The 21,486-nt window shown below is 41.4% G+C and overlaps 2 pseudogenes; one reads left to right on the top strand and one right to left on the bottom strand.

Annotated features, from left to right (window-relative positions):
- The first annotated feature begins 6,902 nt into the window (after positions 1–6,902).
- On the top strand, positions 6,903–11,935 carry LOC137255537 (uncharacterized; annotated as a pseudogene).
- A 5,191-nt stretch (positions 11,936–17,126) lies between these two features.
- On the bottom strand, positions 17,127–18,136 carry LOC137255536 (uncharacterized; annotated as a pseudogene).
- Positions 18,137–21,486: the final 3,350 nt, after the last annotated feature.

Below are 21,486 nucleotides of genomic sequence, written 5' to 3'. Positions count from 1 at the left end.
AGCTTCCTTGTAACGAAACCAAGACATTTTGGAATGACCTTGAGATCTTGTTCAATAAATACCTCGACAAAGAAATAAAAATTTGTGACTATGTTCAACCAGCCTATAGAATCTGGTATGTGTCAACTCATTGTAAACGTATATTGATTGTATATTCTGTTACTGAGGCGGCAGAGTAGCCCAGTGGTTGAGACTTTGGCTTATCACACCTAGACCCGGGTTCTATTCCGGACATGGGTACGTGATCTTGCTGGAATGTTCCGGAAAGCGGCGTTCACTCACTCACTTCTGTTACAATGATATATGTGTATCTATGTAACTATGGAAATTAATACAAAAAATAAACCCAAACACCTGTCCAACGACAGGCTCGACTAATGCGACCGGCACGTCTTCAGACTAAGTGACCCTGATAGATTAAAATTCCTTACCAAACACAAGACACAACAAAATAATATATTTAAGCAGACATTTGTTCTTTAATTGTATGTGTTTTATAACTTATTCCAACTTTAGATTGTAACTTAGGTATCACTGATCATGTTTGAGTGATCAGACAAATGCTGGCGAAAGTCACAAACATTAGATACACGCCTTGAATAATGGAATGCCACTTGCATTGGTCATAGGGTGTATTTGTGTGGCTGCCTCTTTCCAATGTTGTTATTGTGCAGCACAGATATAACATGATATGGTAGGAGGTCACCGACAAGTACTAGTGGTATTCAACATTAAGTAAAGATATAAATTGTGAATGATATTTACATTCAGATGAAGAGTGGAGTGAGAAGATTTCTCGCAAGATCCCCCAAACTCCCATACCCCCCATATTGGAAAATAATTGTCTTATGCGTGATCCTGAGGCAGATTTTAAAAATACGCTTAAAGAATTATGGCTTAATATATATGTGAAGGGTGAGTGGGGTGTCATTGACTGTGTACATGACATGCAAGGGTGAGTGGGTTGTCACTGACTGTGTACATGACATGCAAGGGTGAGCGGGATGTACATGACATGCATGGGGGAGGGGTGAGTGGGATGTCACTGACTGTGTACATGACATGCAATGGTGAGGGGTGAGTGGATTGTCATTGACTGTGTACATGACATGCAGGGGTGAGGGCTGAGTGGGGTGTCACTGACTGTGTACATGACATGCAAGGGGAGGGGAGCCATATACTTAGCAGATAAATTCTAATGTGTGCGTGCGTGCGTGCGTGTTTTGGCCATTGAAGCAGATCAGATGTCGCCACTTCCCGGTTTACATGCATGTTTGACACTAACTTCAACATTACATGAAACATGAATGAGAGAGTGAGTGAGTGAGTTTAATTTTACGCCGCACTCAGCAACATTCCAGCTATATGGTGGCGGTCTGTAAATAATCGGGTTTGGACCAGACAATCCAGAGACCAACAGTATGAGAATCGATCTGCGTGTGTGTCAACCAAGTCAGGGAGACTGACCACCCGATCCCGTTAGTCACCACTTACGACAAACTTAGTCGCCTTTTATGGCAAGCATGGGTTTCTGAAGGCCTATTCTACCCCGGGACCTTCACGGATCGAAACAGGAATGACAAAGAACATATGAATACAAGTTGTTGCATGAGTACAGCATGTTATACCTCCTACACCAACAGACCTGGAACCATGAGACATTTCAACGCACCTGTGCTCCAGCGGGTACGTAGACAACTTAGTTGAGAGGCATTTAGAAGCAGCAAGGAAAGATAACAATCTATGGATGCACAACTTCTCTTTTGCTGCAGTGAAAGTGAAGCTTGGGTGTAGGATCTAAGGTCAGTTATACTGAAATGTCCTACATCCATCTACCTAAACAACAAATAGTTTATTGTTTCATTTGTAGTTTGCCTTGTTCTTAGCTAAACCTGCCTTTATTGAAACGGGGCAGTGCAGGTTAGCCTGGTGGTTGTAGCGCTCGTTCGTCACGCCGAGGACCCGGGTTCTGTTCCCCATGTAGGTACAATGTATGAAGCCTATTCCTTGTGGCATGATATTGCAGGAATATTGTTTAAAAAACGGCGTAAAACTAACCTCACTCACTCACTACTTTATTGAAATTGATTAACATGAAAGGGGATTCGTAAAGGCCTAACAAGGTTATTGTGTACAAGGCTGGCTGGCTGGCTAGATGGATGGACAGACTCCCTTTTACATACACATATTTGTGTAGAAAACAAAAGATTAATATGACTACTCCTTCTAGTCTTTGAAGGGCATTTAGAAGTGAAATACATAAGAATGAAGATTTTTATGGATATCAACTTCTTTATTATGAGAACACAACGTTTCGGAGTTAATTCACCTGATGAAGAAGTAAGTATTAACTCCGGGACCTGAGATGAGACGGTGTGCCACTGAAGTATGTAACGTTTGCAACGTTAACATATGAAGCTGGTGATTGATTAGACAACAAGATTAATTAGACAATAAGATTAATTAAACAACAAGATTAATTAGCTAGAGTTGGGAATGACTCGTGGAAAGACTTACCCTAACTCTGACCAAATGAGAGGCCGCTCACATACATGACATTTCAGGAGCTCCAGGAGTTAATAATTGACTTCCCATAGTTTACTGTTTGGTTCCATCCGAAATGGACACTTAAATAAAAAATTCATTAGGATTACGTCTTGTTTATCGTGTGTGTGTGTGTGTGTTTCTATTAAGAGTGTGTACAGGTTCCACAGTTTCGTAGTTGTCTGAGCCCCCTGTACTTCGTTCCGACCTGTTGAAAATAGTCCCGACATACGTTGATACTGACAGAGAGGTGTTACACAGCCTGAACTGTTTGTAGTTTGTTGCCGTTACAATACCCAGTATCATCCCACACTTGTGAATACCAGTTAGAATAATCAATATCCGACTTCTCTTTAATGAAAATGAGATCCATTGGTGAAAAAAGGTGAAATCTCGTGTTCCCCAAACAATAGTATTGCGTGAACTAGGTTATCATAAGCTTTGTTAAAAAACATCATAATACATCCCACCAGCTGCTTTAAATTTGCTAATAAAAATACCCAGTGCTCTTCCAGCAGACTTAAAGATTTCCTTTGCAGTGAAATTAACATCAAGGTGTTCCTGTAACCATAGTCCAAAATATTTACAGGCGTTACATACATCAATGTCTTCATTGCCACAAGAAAATTACACTCTGTTATTGCCATAGAGACAGGTGTATAATGAACAATATTGATCTTCCACGCATTAATTTGCAAACGCCATCTTCTACACCACTGATTCACTCAGTGAAACATTCACTGTAGAGAATCTTCGTCTCCTGTAATGAGCGCAATCTCATCTATGTAAAGAAAAACACTAAGCATGGAATTGGCGTTGATCTGAATACCACAATTCAACTGATTGATTTAATCCACCAAATCATTTATGAGCGGCGACAAAACACAACCTTGTTTAACACCATTGTTTACAGAGAAATCTTGTGATAAATACCCATTAACACTAACACAGGATTGTGTATTATCATACAAGGATTTTACTGCAGAGAAGAATATGCCACTAGAACCAACTTTGACAGGTTCATACCAACCTACACTGCATTTGAACCTTACTGCATTTTCCTATTGTCTATAACAGAATTTTACGTCTGTGCAGCTGGTAAATGGGGAACACCTTTATATACTGGATAGAGACGAGGCCTGTTACATGATACATATGATACAGGTGATGCCTGTTACAATGTATATAGTATAGAGGTGATGCCTGTTACATGATATATAGGATCGAGGTGATGCCTGTTACATGATATACAGCATAGAGGTGATGCCTGTTACATGATATACAGCATAGAGGTGATGCCTGTTACATGATGTATAGCATAGAAGTGATGCCTGTTACATGATATATAGGAACGAGGTGATGCCTGTTACATGATATATAGGATCGAGGTGATGCCTGTTACATGATATATAGGATCGAGGTGATGCCTGTTACATGATATATAGTATAGCGGTGATGTCTGTTACATGATATATAGCATAGAGGTGATGCCTGTTACATGATATATAGGATCGAGGTGATGCCTGTTACATGATATATTGAATAGAGACGAGACCTGTTACATGATATATTGAATAGAGGTGATGCCTGTTACATGATATATAGGATAGAAGTGTTGCCTGTTACATGATATATTAGATAGTTTAGTCGTAGTAATGGTTTAATCTCGACATGGCATTCTCAGTTGTATATTGCAGAGCCTTCGCATATCTTTTTATGGTCACGACAGAGCCCTGTGCAGTACGTGCATGTTTGTCCATCAACGATGATGTACCGGGAAAGTGCGTGCCCCTGTCATCACATGTTGAGTCTGGTTTTGCTACGAGATGTCAACTTACAAAGACTGGGAGTAACGTACCTCCCTTTACTATTCATGTTCTTTACAAACCTTTGAATATCTTTTGTATTCACCAAAGAAATCTACCATTGACAAGTTCCAACTATTGGCAGATGTCGCACTCGGGGGAGTCACAGTATGCAGGTGCCGGTACTTCAACGTTCATCAGAACACAATATCTCGCCTTTGAGATCGTTTCCTGCAGATGAAGAAACACGATTTCTTCTTCCCCGTCCATAAGGAACACAGCACGTTTACTCTCGGAGAACGGAACGTTTGCCCGTAATTGCCTTAGACAGGACGACAGATTCTGTGAAGACGGTCTTATGATTTGTGGTGCGATATTTTGATGACCATCACGAAGATTACTCCTGCATTTCAATTACATATATTCATAAGTTATAAAAGCTTGTAAATGATTAGGCCTCATAACATATCTCTTGCGTATTTCCCATCTGTAGGTTTGATAGTTTATGGCAGAGCAAACATTATTATTATGATTACCTTGTAATTAGTTTTGCGGCTATAGTTTTACTAGTATTATTGGCAACCTCGTTTTCAAGTAATTCCGTGTTTTATCTAAAGATCGTAGCATGTTGTTTTGAGCGTTATAACTTATTGCCATTAGTAAAACATCATGAGCAAGTGCCATAACCTTACATCACAGGTCAAGAGCACAGCTGCACTGCGTAAGAGTGAGTGTCAAAAGCGTCGTCTGCCAGAACGACCATGCTTAACTTTTCAAGAGTGTTTGAATTGACAGTATCTTATAGATATTTCCTCGCTCTGAAACGTCCATTTACGAAAAGTAACCATCGTATATGGATTAATCTTGCCTTGTCCCTCGACAAACTGATAATAATCACTTGGCGCTTGTTAATTATCTTTTCTTTGGTGAATGTGTGATCAGGGCCGAGCTGTGTGTTTCGGTGACATCATTTTAACTTTGAGACATCCAGTCTATGTCGAAATGAGACTAACGCTACCTTTAACAAACCTTCGCATCTGTGACACTGACAAGCTCGGTTGTAACGACGGCTTAGCTGATTAGCTACTGTGAGAATGCGGAAACATCAAAGGGAGGTAATAAAACTATCGGGCTGAGCCGTACATGCGTCCAGGGTATAGTGGAGACTTATCGGAACGTGTACCCTGGAGATATCGAGGATGATAGACCATAAATATGTTTGAATCTTTAGAGGATCTACTGGGTCTGTCATTAGAATCTAAATACGTTTCTTGCAGTAACTTATAAACGCCAAACAAAATGAGTAACATCCAGACAAGAATCAACTAGGAAACATTACAATGAGCATAACACCAGTTGAATTACCTGCAGTTGAGAGAGCCGCGGTTTTATCGATTGTATATTGCATGGACTGTAGATAACGGCTCTAGATAACAACAACATGATAGCATGATCACAAATAACCCATACAGCGAGGTGTACCAGGTAAGAGCCATATATACATGAGTCCCTGCGCACGGTGGCCCGACATATGTGTACTGTAGTCAACTGTCCCCTGATCCTCATGGCACAGTGAGCGGTAATAAACAGCAGTTGGAGCACCTTGCGTTTAGAAAACAGCTGATTTGGTATGTATGTATAGTGTTATAGTTATTCCTGGTGAAGTGGGTGGTCTATACTGAATCAAATTACTGGGTAATTTAGTGTCAACCTGTTCACTCGAGTGAGTGAGTGAGTGAGTGAGTTTAGTTTGAAGCCACATTCAAAAATATAATCGAGTCTGGACCAGACAATCCAATGATCAACGTCATGAGCATTGATCTACGCAACTGATACGATGAGAGTCAGTGAGGCTGATCTCCGGATCCCGTTAGTCGCCACTCGCGACAAGAATGGTTTACTAAAGACCAATTCTAAGCCGGATCTTCTCGTGTATTAGGACACGTTAGGATGAATGGTAACCGACCGGGAAATAAATAGTTCAGTGATCTAATGTTTTGGGAAGGCTGAATGAAAATACTGGAGAAAGGAGTGAGTGAGTTTTACGCCGCAATTACCAATATTCCGATATCACGGAGGCGACACCAGACATTGGCATCACGCACTGAACGCGTGTTTTCATTGGGAAAGTAATGAACATGTAGTAGAATAGATGTAAATAGGAAAGGATAAAGTAAAATCAAGATGATTAGTAAATTAGTAAATGGTTAGTAAATCTATAACACAGCCGATTGAACGTATTACAGAAGTTGTGAAATGGTGAAATTAACCCATTGGGAAAGGTGTGAAATAGCTGAATGAACTTATACGGGATGGTATGAAATACCTTTTGGAGAAATGTCAGCAATAATTGAATGACACTTATCGAACGTAAACAGTAACTGGAAAGACACATGATGAAAGGACAGTACTAGATTATTCTCCTATATCAATGGTTAAAGAACCTACAGTTAAGGTTAAGCAATAGTTGAATATCAATATAATACATTAACTGGAACATACAACGCATTAAATAGAGATGTATGTTTCAGGATCAACCAGCATCCACACAAGATGACGGTACATGGACTGACGCTCACGTTGATGTTGCTGGCCATCCCAAGTACTCTAGGTGACGGCAGTGTGTGCATGAAAACAGGCGCTTGCACGTGTGAGACGTTAGATGAGAAAATAGACCTCAGTGCACTTGACAGTCAAACTGATAAACCTAGGTAAAAGATTTTTTTAAAATAAATATTTATAAAAAATCGTTTTCACTCACGTCATTGCAAGACACCACGTGTTGACGTAACATTTGAATCTTCGGTAAAACTGGACACTTGCATCGACAAATGGGTAAAACCTGAATGTTTACGGTTATCGACTGTGTATTGGTACGTAATGTAATGTTTTTTTCAAGTTTATGCCACCAAGATGTTGATGCTGGCGATGCCAACGTTTATTCCAGGTTCTTCAACATGTCGGCGAGTGACGACCCCTTCTACTATTCCTGGAACCCATGCTCGGACTTCTCTCTTCCCAACACCAGCTTCGTGTGTTCAAGCGTCGCTGTGAGTGAGTGAGTTTAGTTTTACGCCGCTTTTAGCAATATTCCAGCAATGTCACGGCGGAGAACACCGGAAAATGGGCTTCACACATTGTACGCATGTGGGGAATCGAACCCTGGTCTTCGGCGTGACGAGCGAACGCTTTAACCACTAGGCTACCCCACCGCCTCCGTCGCGGTGAGGGATATCCAGAAACTCATAGTTGTGCGGAAACCCTCATACCTTTCTTTTAAGCCGCGGGCACAGATAGCCTGTAATAATTAGTCTTGTCAGAGTTACGTCCCTTGGGCTTGTCATAATTTGGGTTGCATTGCAAAGTTCGCTCTGATTATGATCCGTGGTTTGTGAACAGCGTAGTCGTTTCCATGTAGCTGCAATATTGGTAAAAGCGGCGTAAAACCATACTCACTCATTCCAAAGTGATGAAAGCCAGCTTTCAATTCACAGAGCAACGGTATAATTGACATAGTATTAACGCGGGGTTACGTCTGGCCGATGGCTACAATGTGTAACAATAGGTTACTGTACGTCATAGTGCAGAGGGTCCACTGAACCCCAACTACAACAGTGTAACACAGATTTACGTAGCACTGAGACAGCTTTGCGCATGTGCGTCCTCGCGTCATGTAACTTATGCTGTCGACAACTGGTAAGGTGGTCAGGTTCGCTGACAGGGTCGACACATGTCATCGTATCCCATCTGCATGTATTGATGTTCTGTTGATCGCTGGATTGTCTGGTCCAGACTCGAATATTTTAGACCACCGCCATATAACGAGAATATTACCGAGTGCGGCGTAAAACTAAACTTGATCACGCATTATAGTGAACACTATTCAAGACGTCCTATCGCAAGACAGATAAGGCCCCACTGAACATAAGGTTCAGAAGAGATGTCAAACATTACACATCTCATATCAGTGATTAATTCAAAATAGTCATGTGTTATGAAATACAAACAATGTTACACGAGGTGTAAGGGATGGTTCTGTTGTGGAAGTTTCAAACTGAGCGACGCCGTACATCACACTGAAGATGCATGTATACTAGCCACATAAAGAAACTATGCACACCCGAAAATATTGAATATAGACACACTGCGTCTTTATACATGATGAATACAAGTGTGAACACAGCAACTGGTGATGTGACGTTACTGATGGTGGCCTATGGACTTGCATTGTGTTACTGCAAGTGCAACTCGTGCAGATGCACATAGTATGTGAACTCAGAGATTGCTGTCACTGTCTAAAGCGTGGTCACTGGTCATTCAGACGTTCACAAATTCACATGAGAAGTCACATGCACATCATGCCAAGATCTGCTCAACGTCATGAATCCACTGGAATGGTTCGAGCAGGAATGAAGCAACAAAAGGTGGAAGCACATTTCCAATGCCTTCGCAACACGATATCTGCATTGGTCAGGCGTTATCGAAACACTAATGACGTCGCCGACCTCCAACGTCCTGAACGTCCCGACACAAACTCCAGATAGCAGACCACGTCCTAGACCATACCAGGACTGCGTCGTATCCACGGCAAAACTGTCAGGAATCGACAGTTACGTCAGTTTGGGATTCGACCACGACGACCTGCCATACTGGCCCATACTGACGCAACGTCATAGAGACAACCGCACACTATGGTTATACTCTTTCTTGACTTTGTGACCTCTTATTCGATTTTGAACTTCTGACGTCATAGTTACGGGCATTGTTCATGTTTTTTTTACATTTTGTTGTGGTCCGATACTTCAGCTTACAGAGTGTCTACATCATTTCGTCTTTGATGTGTTGTGTTCCAATTCCGAGTGCATTTTTTCTGTGTGAACAGTTTCTTTATGTGGCTAGTATATAACGATGAGTGATATGCGTTTCAGATTTGTCAGGGATACTTCACTAGCGCGACAGGTCCTGTTTACTTCAATCTTGGGTCACAGGCTGAGGTCCAGTTTGAGTACGATGTCACGGACACTCTCAGCATGCAGTATGCTCACTAATACTTGAATGTAACAAGGTGAGTGTCTGTGCAGGATCGGATACAGCTTTTAGAGAAAGAGGTGGTGTCATGTAACAAGGTGAGTGTCTGTAACTTGACAATCGAACATTTAAACCTCAAAATTGTATTGCACCTCTCCATTTGTCTTGCAAGTTTATTATATGTACATGGAAACCCCCTCTCCCCCACGCCTTCCAGCAAAAGTGCGCACCCGTCCTTTCTCAAAAGGCTGTATCAGTCCCCGGTGTCTCCTGCAGAACTGTTCCGTTATGTTGCTGTGACTATATGATGCCACGTATCTCTCCCTGCAGACTGACGGTCATCCGACTGGTGTGTGACGAGACCATGGAGGGAGAACTGATTATACAAGGGCAACCTAAGTCAACGCTGCCGCTCTACGTGAGAGTCACGGAGATAGCACGTGCCACGTGCGCCGTTCTCGGTCATCAAGTGTAGAATATATACATTTCATTGCGTGAAGGTACGAGTTAGAAGTGGTCCTAGCAACCCATGCTTGTCGTAAGAGGCAACTAACGGATCGGGTGATCAGGCTCGTTGACGTGGATGACACGTGTCGTCGTAACCCTGTTGATCACCGAACTGACACGTGTCATCGTATCCCAACAGATCGTTGTTCATGATATTTCAATTGTCTGGTCCAGATTCCATTATTTACAGATTGCCATGTTGCAGTAATATTGCCGAGTGCGGCATTAAACAACAACAAACAACAAACAAAAACAAAAAACAAACAAAACAAACACCACCACCCCCCCACCCCCCTCAACAACACACACACCAAAAAATCAAAAACAAACAAACAAAAAACAAACAAAAAGAAGAAAACAACAAAAAGCAAAGCAAACAAACAAAATATAAAACCCCAAACCTTCCAAAAACCAGAAAATCCCCAAACATTATGAGGAAATATCCCTGCTCATTATAACCACCACAGTAGCCTAAAGTGAAACCAACGGGCACATAACTTGAGTGTTCGGGGTTCGAACTCATGATCATAATATTCTCCAAGTAGCCATATGAGAACAGCCAAGTAGACATATGAGAATAGCCAAGTGGTGAAAGTGACTTATGAGAACAGCCAAGTAGCCATATGTGAACAGACAATTAGCCATACGGTTAAAGTATTCGCTGAAGGTCCGGTTGGGATTTCTCTCATGAGTACTATGTGTGAAGCGCATTTATGGTTTCACCCGTCTTGATATTACTGGAATATTGCTTAAAGCGGCGTAAAATATACTCACTCGCACCTGTTCTGTGGTCATATCAAGGTAATAGTCACATGACTTTTCCCACCAGGTACCCCTTTGTCTGCAGGGTGAACAATTTGGGACACTCTCATTTGCCTACGGCGAGGCCACGTGTTTCACATATGTTTCCTTGTGGGGCAGGACTGAAGTCCCAGAAACTGGACTCAACCTGCTACAGTCACAGCTACGGTCAACCAAACACACTTATAGTCACTTCACTGTATAACTACTCATTCATCCACCAGTCTGACATGGTGCAATTCCACCAGTGTTATCGTAACGCCAATGGGCTTCGCACAATGTGCATATTCGGGGAATCAAACCCAGGTCTACGGGGCAATGAACGAGCGCTTTCACCACTCATGTTCCCAATGTCTCATCTTCAATACTGAAATTATATATTCTGAAAAGCAAAAGAACCGCAAGTCTCACTTATTGTCACTTTATCCTGAACGTTCCATAAAAATGAACGCTTTCTTTTATGAGATTTCATTTTTGGAAACTTGCGTTTCTTTAGCTGTTCAGTATATGTCAAGGGGGTTGGCGTGTCTGGGTGTAATAGCAATTAGTGCAAATTTAGACCCGTGAAGGTCCGTAGTAGACTCGGCCTTCAGCAACCCATGCTTGCCATGAAAGGCGACTACGCTTGTCGTAAGAGGGGACTAACGGGATCGGGTGGTCAGACTTGCTGATGTGGCTGACACATTTCATCGGTTCCCAGTTGCGCGGAGCGATGCTCATGCTGCTGATCACTGGATTGTCTGGTCCAGACGCGATTATTTACAGACCGCTGCAGTATTGCTGAGTGTGGCATAAAACTGAACTCACTCACTCACTCCATTGTGTACTATCTTTGTAATTGTTACAACCATGGGTATCTGCCTAATCATTGTGCACTGCTATTGTAGCTGGAATATTGCCGAGTGCGTCGTAAAACTAAACCCATTAGTGCAAAATTAAATTGTATATTTGCTGGATATTGCTTTGGTACGTTAACGACTTATGACCATAAACTCCTTCGTATTCACTCATCCAGTTTTCATCACTCAGCCTGTGAAACAATCAAGATCGGGTTCAGAAATGATAAAACGCCGTTTCTTGTAAAATGTGGGCATGATATATTACATACGCCCCTTTGTTTCAGTGTGGGTGTTTGTGTGGTGGCGTTCCTTCAGCTGACCCTCATCGCTATCCTCCTATGCAAGCTCCCCAACACTGCAAGCTTCCAGCAGAACCCACCTGCCAGCACCAATTACAAGGCGAAGTTTTGACGAAAATCATGGTTAATATGATTGGTTAATATGCGATCAGACATGGAATGTCGAGAAAATAATTTCTAAATCTGGTTTTCTTTCCACATCAATCTTAAGGGATGGGCATGAAAAGAATGACACTTAAAAGACAAGCCGGATGGTGCGGAATTTAATCTGGACTTAACTGAAGCTAAACTGGTCTGTCCCCACAAGCCATATGGTTTGTGTGAAGAACATTCTGCTCATTAGTACACATTAGAAAATAATCTGTTGATTTCATGACATTTGATCACCTAACCAAGTATTGTTTCATTATCTTTACGACTTGCCCACCATCAGTCGGTTTCCTGTCAAGGGTGGGCTGGACTTGAGTTCCATTATCAGAGTGTCCTTGTCTAGAGTGCTTTGTGATCATGATAAAACTGTGAAGTGAAGTGACCGAGTCAACCTTCCGGCGGTTGTGGAAGTATGAACGCTTCCACCCTCGATTACCCGGTGTATCATTCGCCTTCTACTTCATGAGTGAGTGAGTGAGTGAGTGAGTTTACTTTTACGACGCATTTAGCAACATTCAGGCAATATCACGGCGGGGGCACCAGAAAGGGTCCTCAAAAATAGTACCCATGTGTGGAATCGAACCCGGGTCTTCAGCGTGACCAGCGGATGCTATAAGCACTTGGCTACCACAATCACTACCACCACCCCAACTGCCCTTCTACATCTTGAACTCAGGTCACGAACTGAGGTGGGTTATTCGTGTTGTGGTCAGACCTTCTCCTCGAACGCCCTTAGTGAGACGTTCTTTCTGCTAAGGCTAGCTTTACCCAACCTGATAAGTATGGTGGTTGATTTGGGCCATCGCTTTCTCGCCTTATATTTTGGAGGCGAGAAAGCGATATCGCGAGACGAGAAAGCGCTAACACGAAAGGAGAAAGTGATAGCACAAGACGAGAAAGCGATAACGCGAGACGAGAAAGCGATAACGCAAGGCGAGAAAGCGATAACGCGAGACGAGAAAGTGATCTCATTGTGGGAGAAAGCGATAGAGCGAGAAAGCGATATTACCCACAGTTCAGTCCTGTCTGGGCATGAATGACCACAAACTGGAGCTTAATCGCCATTCGTAGTTTCTCAGTAGTATAAAATGGTTTTCAGTAATGTTCTTGGCATTGTTTGACTTGACATTTAGAGAAATTTAAGACAGATGTAGACTTTCCTTTGGCATACTATTTGAATGTGAAATACCGGAAATATTCATTTTATGAAGTGACTGAAGGAATTACATATTTTATGCCATCCTTGAACTAGAATTGTCTTAACCAACGTAATGACATCAACCAATTATTATTAGTGGGGAGGGGAGTAATGACAAATAAGGCATTGTGATAGCACTAGCGTAACCTAAAACGGTGTATTCAACCACATCCAAACACTCATCCTAAAATATAATCACTGCAACAACCCCATTAAGTGAGTGAGATTCGATTTACGTCGCTCTTAGCCTTATTGGAGGGATATGTTGTATAATGGAGGCAGTTTTAGGTTTAAGTTTTGATATCACCCTGCAAGGGGACACAAATCCCGTAGATACAGTTGGGAATAGTTCTTCAGATGAGGAATTGGTGCGTGAGTCGCAAAACCTAGAACGGGAATTTGACGAACTAAATAGTTCAGCAGATGATGAACTAATGTTTGCTTCTCAGCAGATAGAAAAGGAAAATGCCCAAACAACTACCCGACGTTTTGGCAAATCTCTCTCAGTTACTGCACACCAAAGTTTAGAAAATCTGGCAAAAAATAAACAGACAGAAAAGAAAAGCCAGTGGGTAGTGCGGATGTTTTATTCATGGCAACGTGAAAGGGGTGGGTTTGAATCCCAGTTAGGCAGCAAATTATTAAGTCTTTCTGATGAAGATCTAAATAGAACGCTGAGCCTGTTTGTTCATGCGCCAAAGTAGTCGAGAGGTTAACCTAACCATTGCTTTTAGGAGTTTGAGAACTATTTTACACGTTAAAATGAAATCACTCGCCCAAGCTGGTATTGGCATGCATAGAAAGCGAGCGAACGTCATCACACCACAGGAGGAGGATGCGTTGTGGGAGAAAAGGTTGCTTGGGGATGACACCCCGGAGAAATTGCTTGATACCGTTTTTTATTTGAATGGGATAAACTTTTGTTTAGGAGGAGGAGAGGAACATCGTGCTCTAAAAGTAGGTGAATTTCCTAACTTCTGTATTCTTACAAGAAACAACAAAAAACAACTGGTGTACTCTGAAGGGGTTTCAAAAACGAATTCAGGAGGGCTGAAACATAAAAGGCTGTCTGCTAAGGTCATTTCAGTAGATGTTAATGATGAGAACCCTGCCCGTTATCCAGTTAGACTTCACCAAAAGTACATGTCATTGAGGTGAGTGAATGTAGGGAGACACGTCCTGTCTGGGGTGGTCAAAAGGCTCTGCGCCAGGGCCGGGTTTGAGGGATTATATACTAACCACTCCCTAACGGCTACAACGGCCACACGCCTGTATGAGAGCGGTTTAGAAGAACAGTTGATTGCGGAAAGGACAGGTCACAGGTCGACAGCTATTCGTGCGTAAGTATGGGTATATTGCATTTGAAATAACCATACACTGAAGTATATATACAATTTATATATATACAAGTTGATTGATCACAAATGGGCACTGCTATAATGGGACACTTGTGCACTTAATTTTAGGATTATCAATAACGTCCAGGGGTTGTGAGATAGCCCAGTGGCTATAGTGCCTACGGCGCGGGTTCTGTTCCCACTCAAGCACAAAGTGTAAAGCCCATGCGTTGTGTCCACAACCGCTATACTGCTGGAATATTGTTTTAAGAGGCGTAAAGCTAAACTCGCTCGGTAATAATCACTTGTAAAATGTCCATCAAAATATCAATGAATATGGAGGGAACAGAAGTATTTGTTATATACAATATAGGTACAAGAGAACAAGCGAGGGCATGTTAAAGATTGTCGATGATGTTGTCCAGAGGAAAACACCAGCAACATCTGCCATATCAGGAACTAGGTCACCAACACGTCACGTCTCCGACACCACTGACCCCAAGAAACGTCAAGACACCACCTGTTCAAGTGCTAAAACTGTACACTTCGTTGTTGAACGCGACGGTGCTAAAGTGACATTTGACATGTAATGAAAGGATGAAAAGACTTTTTGTCTCTGTATTTCAGTAATGCTCGGGTATTATGTTTTGGACACAGCGTTAGGACCGAGTCAGTAATAGGACGCCAATATTTGAATGTAGGGCTCCAATACACGAGACAAAGTCTCCAGTAAACAAAGCTAGGTCGCCAATAAATGAAAGATATGAGCTTTCTATTCCTTCCTTATTGGAGTGATGTGTTGTGTAATGGAAACAATTTTAGGTTTAATTCAGAGGATATCCTGTCAAACTGTACTGAACAGATTGAAAGAGACTGGTCTGAGAGCCAGGAAACCCGACGTCGTCGTCGTGCTACGTCGTCACAGTCGCGCTCTACGTCGTCGTTATCTAAAAGTATTGACATTACCTTCTAAACTGGTGTAAAATTTCATGCACTAAAGTCTATTTGTGGACGGGTTATACATGTTTGAAAATACAACATTTTCGCAACAGATTTCTCGTCTATGTGTTTCTGTTTTTGTATAGTATATTAGACTACCAATAGCCTAATCTAGTCACAGTTTTATAGAAGATAGAACCTTTCCTTTCAATTCTGCTACTTCAATCGATTGGAAACTAAGGGGAAATAACTCTCATTTACTCGTTTCCAGCGCCCTGGAGTGTCCAAAATCCCAGTTCAAACAAGATGTCATGATATTTTTTTTCCATTTTAAGGTTTATTTTATACTAAATTATGTTGTACACTTGCGTTTTGCAAGATTTTATCCCATTGTCTAGACTTATTTTCAGATAAAGAAATTTCAAAGATACCATTTTACATATTTTTTCCCCTCAAAAGCCACTTAGCATCAACATTCAAAGGAGGACTTCCCACATATCATTTACAGAACTATTGTAAATTATATGAGCACAAAACCATTACCAATTTTTCAGGGATTTTTTCCACTAACCTTACTTGAAGTGTAATCCCAAATATAACATATGCTACAGATGTACGGAAATTACCAGTGTTTTGCGAATGCAAACGATGGAAGGGAGATAACTCCAAATATGTTTTCTATCCAATACCCGTGCTTCAAACGCTTTAAAATTACTATTATGGTTTTCGGTGAGATATAAGCGTCGTTCTCGGGTCCCTCTGTGCCCATGGCTTGATGTAATTTGTGTGTTTGATTATATTTCCCTCGCCCTCGGGCTTTGGGGATTTTGTGTCATCGTAAGGAATCAAACGTCCGAATAAAATCGAAAACAATATTACTGATCTCTCGACAGTGTCTCATTTTGTGTACACCGTATCTGAACAATGTCTTGTTTTTGTTTCTTCCAGTTCTCTCGGCAGCACCCCAACCAACGCCCCCCCCCCCCCCCCCCCCCCCACCCCCCCCCCCAACGCTGCTCTATTCTCCTACCTACGCAAGCTACTGAGCTAAAACACTCTTCATGTGTAGCATATGTATGAGCTTGTCAACACGTAACAAAATCAGTTGATTACTAAACAATACTTGTTGATCATGTGGAAGAAAAACATTTCCAACAAATTAACATGAGATACCTCAAGCAGTTCTGGAGACAGAGTGAAAGTATTCCCTCTAACAATATAAGTCTACAAAGTGATCTGGCCAATCATGATAGCCAAGCAACTGAAATCTGTTTCCAAAATGCTACTTTCACTTTCGTGAAATTGCAAACGCAAACGATTAAGGGCATGTTGTAATCAATTTTCGTCAGATTACTAAACCAAGCTAAATACACACCGACCATTGCAGTAATCGTAAGGATTAAGGTCTCAGAGCACAGCAGTAAGTACCTATCCAGAAAATTCATACTTGCCTCAATCATCCCCAGTACATAAAACGTGACCTGGTGTTTACGTTAGTGGTCATCAGATACGTTAATGGTCATCAGATATGTTAATTATGTTCTAATTCTCTTCGATCAAACGAACATAAAATATTTATTTATGTACAACAAAATACTTCGCATGGGTAATGCCTACCGCAGCTCCAAATTAAAAGACAGGGCAAAGAAGTGAGAACTATTTATTACAGATCCAGGAAATTATAAGCCTAACATAGAAGTAACGCTCAGTAACTCTTTTATGTCATCTTTAACATATCCATCTTTTGCCGTGTCGGAAACCCAGCGACCATGTCTCTTAAACAAACGATCAGGTACACCTGCATTCGCAGCAGCTGTTGCTCCTCCAGCACGAAAACTGCAAACCAAAACTGTTCACATCTATTCCTATTTCATGACATTTTTCCCTGAAAATTTCTCTTGTTCTCGTGTAAGAGATTGGCTTATTACCTCTGAGAACATATTTCCTTTGCTTTTTACAATAACTCACTTGCCTGAAAATACACTCATGCGAATCTTCTTTAATATTTGCTAATGAAATATAACGGTGAAGCATTCTGACTGGACAGAGTTTGGAACCAGATGCTGCAACTACAATAAATCTACCATCTCTGTACACATCCGTCTTACTCTTTTCTATGAAAATACGAACATATCCTTCATGAAAAGAAATATCAGATCGCCTAATAGAGGAAACTTCAGAAAATCTGTCAAAAACAGCATATGAAAGAATGGACATTGTCAGAAACCTTAAATCTACAAGCGAACAATCCTCTCTGCCAAATCTAACAACTAACTTTTCCAAAATAACATCTATAGGCTCTTTCTTCTTGAGAGGGTCACTGTAACATCTCCTGGCTGCTTCTGTGATATTCTTAATCAGGTCATGTTGACATGGATCTGGTAAACCCGCTACTGTGTGCCCATCTTATACCGTAAACTGCATTCATAATAACAGGAGACCTTTTACCCGACTGAATCAATGACGTAAGGTACAAACCTACATGAAAAGAGTTTGCAGGCAAAACAGTTATTTCTTTAAACCTTGAGGCCCATTTTTTCCAACATGTAAAAGCTCTTCTGTATTTTACCTCTGTAGCATCTGCTTTAGATTTTAAAACTATTCCAGGCATTTTTGTAGATAAGTCAACTAAATCCTGGTGCACCAGATCATCCTTGTCTCGCCATATACCAACGGAAAATATACCTGAAAAGATATATAATCAGTTGTCAAACCTGAGAGCAACCATGAACCAAGTGAAACTATTGAATATATTCTGCTTGCTCCCTCCTGAAACAGCGTTGCTGCCACTTAACTGAATCATGTCTGTAATGAATTTTCTGGGTTGCCCTTCCAGTAATAACAACGGCCAGTATGGAGCGGAAGGCCACATTGGCACCACCAATGTAGTAGAAGCATTGCATGCTAAGATGAAATGTACAGTTTTACACACCAGATACACAGGAGGAACTACCCAATTGTTCTCCCCATGCTGAGTAAATGCATCAACTGCCTCTGTATCTGGTACCCATGACCTGGAATTAAACCTTTTTATCTTGGTGTTCAAATGGTTTGCAAAACGATCTACAGAATGTGGCCCCCATCTGCCATCTAAAAATTTGAAAACATCATCTAACTCTCCAGTCATCCGAATCTTCAAATCTACTCAGAGCATCGGCCTTTTCATTTTCTGATCTGGGAATCCAGCTGAACTTTAACCTTATGTTGTACTGATTGGCTATCACAAAGATGGAGGTGGCAACTTGTTGTAGATGTTGTTTAGAACTACCACATGAAGCTACATGACAACATGGTTTGCTGTCTGTGAACCACTTTACAATTTTGCCCATTAGAACCCTGGTAAACGCAATGAGAACTAATTCTATGGCCTTCAATTCTCTCCACGTGGAACTACAAAGTTTCTCTTGAGAGTCCCTGACATATTGAAACACGTGATCAGAATCCGCAACATAACCTCCACAACCTACATCACTTGCATCTGAAAACACCGATAGCATAGGTTTACTAACCGTAGACAGCGCTCTTGGTTTTAGACTACGCAGGTTGTCTCTCCAAAAACAGCAATTCATACACACAATGAGAATTATTTAACCTAAGAAATCTATCCCAGGAAGAAGCCTTTTGGACCTCGGAATACATATGCCTTGTGAAAAGTCTACAAACATCACCCAAAACAGGAGTAAGAGCTATGACTTTACCTGCTAAAGCAGCCAAACTCTTTGCTGTGAACCTGGGCAAAACAGATGTGAATGCTGAAAAACTAGACACTATATCTTCTGTCTTCTTGACAGGAATAGAAAGAACACTAGAATCTAAATTCCATGTGAATCCAAGCCACTCTAACTCTGTAACAGGATGCCATACTGACTTCTCAATATTAACAACAAAACCTGATTGTTCTAGAGTGTCTCTAACAATGTCCGAATGGCTAGAGCACAAATCCTTGGATCTAGCATAACCAAAGCCATCATCAAGATACACAACAATATGAATAGATTGCCTTCGCCAATATGTAACTAGTGGACGAATACACTTCGTAAAGATGTAAGGTGCAGATGTTAACCCAAACGGCAAAACTGTGAAACAATAGTACCAAATAATGCCATTAGCATTCCAAGCAAAACCCAAGTACTGTTGTTGACTAGAGTGTATGTCGATGTGATGATAACCAGATTTTAAATCAAACTTAAACATGAAACCTGTCTTTTGCACAAAATCCAAGGCTGTTTTGTAGCCCTCAAAAACAATCTTTCTTTTGTAAACAAACTGATTGACAAACCTAAGGTCAAGGATAAGCCTCTTCTTGCCTGAACGCTGTATGGCTACTGAAAGAGGATTAACAACTAAAGGAGGACTATCAAGCTCAACAATACAAGAGTTTCTTGAATAGCCTGTACAACAAAAGTACCGTTCCTCAAAGCGGATTGGTTATTTTTAGAAAAAGATGGAGGAGGACTATCAATGAAAGGAATGACATAACCGTCTGTTATAGTATCGATCAAAATCTGAGGAGCTCCAATTTTAACCCAAAAGGAAACATGTTTCCTTAAACTACCTTTCACAACACACAAAGATTCGGATTCAAACTCGTAAGACCTTAGCTGAATAAACTCAGAAGCGAGGTCATTACCTCCTAAGCCTGCAGAACTATCAATGTCACAAACTGGAGAACAAGTAACATCCCTCTGTTGTGTCTTGGTTTTCTTGACTGATGGCGTCTGAACGTCGGAACTGCAACTTTCCACAGCAACTCGTCCTAAAACAAGTTTTTTAAGAATACTCTCAGGAACGATACAAACTATTCATCTGACTAAAGTAATAACTTCTTTATTAAAGAAACGTGGTTACCTGAAGTGACATCTTTACTTCTTGACAACTGCATCTTGGTTGGACTGGACTGAATCGGAGCTGGCTGACTGGGCTGCACGTAGTGAGGCTGCCGCTGGACAGGCGACCCTCCAGTGGCCGAACCCGCCACAGAAATAACACTGTTGGTTGGGAGCTGGACCTCTTTTGACCATGGAACGAAATGGCTGGCTCTGACCTGTTGTAGTTTCCCTAGAAGTATCAACCATGCTAGCAGAAGACACAGTAGCACTGGGTGCAACATAGTTGGGTCTCCCTCTGGTCCGGAATGAGGACGCACGTCTTTTGCGCAGGGCTTTGTTCTCCGCTTTCTCGAATCTACGTTCTTCCTCGGATCCAGAGGCAATATCATCTCCCTCTAGTTCAGCCACAACAGCCCAACCAGATGGTGACCTATCCGCTAAACGGATATGCTTATTCCTCCTAGAAATGTCTGAGGAAAGATCTTGGAGAATCCCCACACAATCAGAATACCTGCTACTCTTAATGTATCTGAAAGCAGTGTCAATCTTGTCCAAACAACCAGCATTAAATTTATACTGAAGTTGGTTGCCTTTAAACCGAAAACCTGGAATTTCTGAATCTCTACGAGCCCTTTTGAACGCTGCGAATGATCTTTCTTCACTCTCTTCAATAATGTCACGTTTAAATGTCTTTAGTTTGCAATCCATGTAATCTTTAAATAATTGAAAAGTTTCATAACCTTCTATGGATTCCTTCTGCTGATTCGTCTTGGATGCATCAGAGTCCTCCGAATGCTGTGAAGGTGAAACCGAACGCTGATTCATAGCAGAGTGTAGATTTAAGAAAGCTGCTCGCCTTGTTGTGCGAAGACCTCGAATGACTCAACTCATGCTCAATCTCACCACGTCACCTTCGTCACGTGGCTTCAACACAAATCTCACGTGCAAAACACCTTCGCTGCAGTAGGCAAGCTCTACCGTATTTAACCCAAAATAAATTCATTGGTCATCAGATACGTTATCAGCAGATACTTTAACCACAAACAAGTGTGGCTATTTTCATTCAGATGACATCGATATGAACATGATAATCTTGTGTCCACTCAGAATCATTCGTGTATTCATGCATTTACGTGTATTTCCGGTTTGGAACATGATTGGAACTTGGCGCCTTTGTGTGTCTAAAAATAGGGAGGAATATTGTGTGTTC

This window comes from Haliotis asinina, chromosome 11, assembly GCF_037392515.1.
Source record: "Haliotis asinina isolate JCU_RB_2024 chromosome 11, JCU_Hal_asi_v2, whole genome shotgun sequence".
Classification (NCBI taxonomy): Eukaryota; Metazoa; Mollusca; class Gastropoda; order Lepetellida; family Haliotidae; genus Haliotis; species Haliotis asinina.
This window is presented reverse-complemented; position numbering and strand designations above follow the sequence as displayed.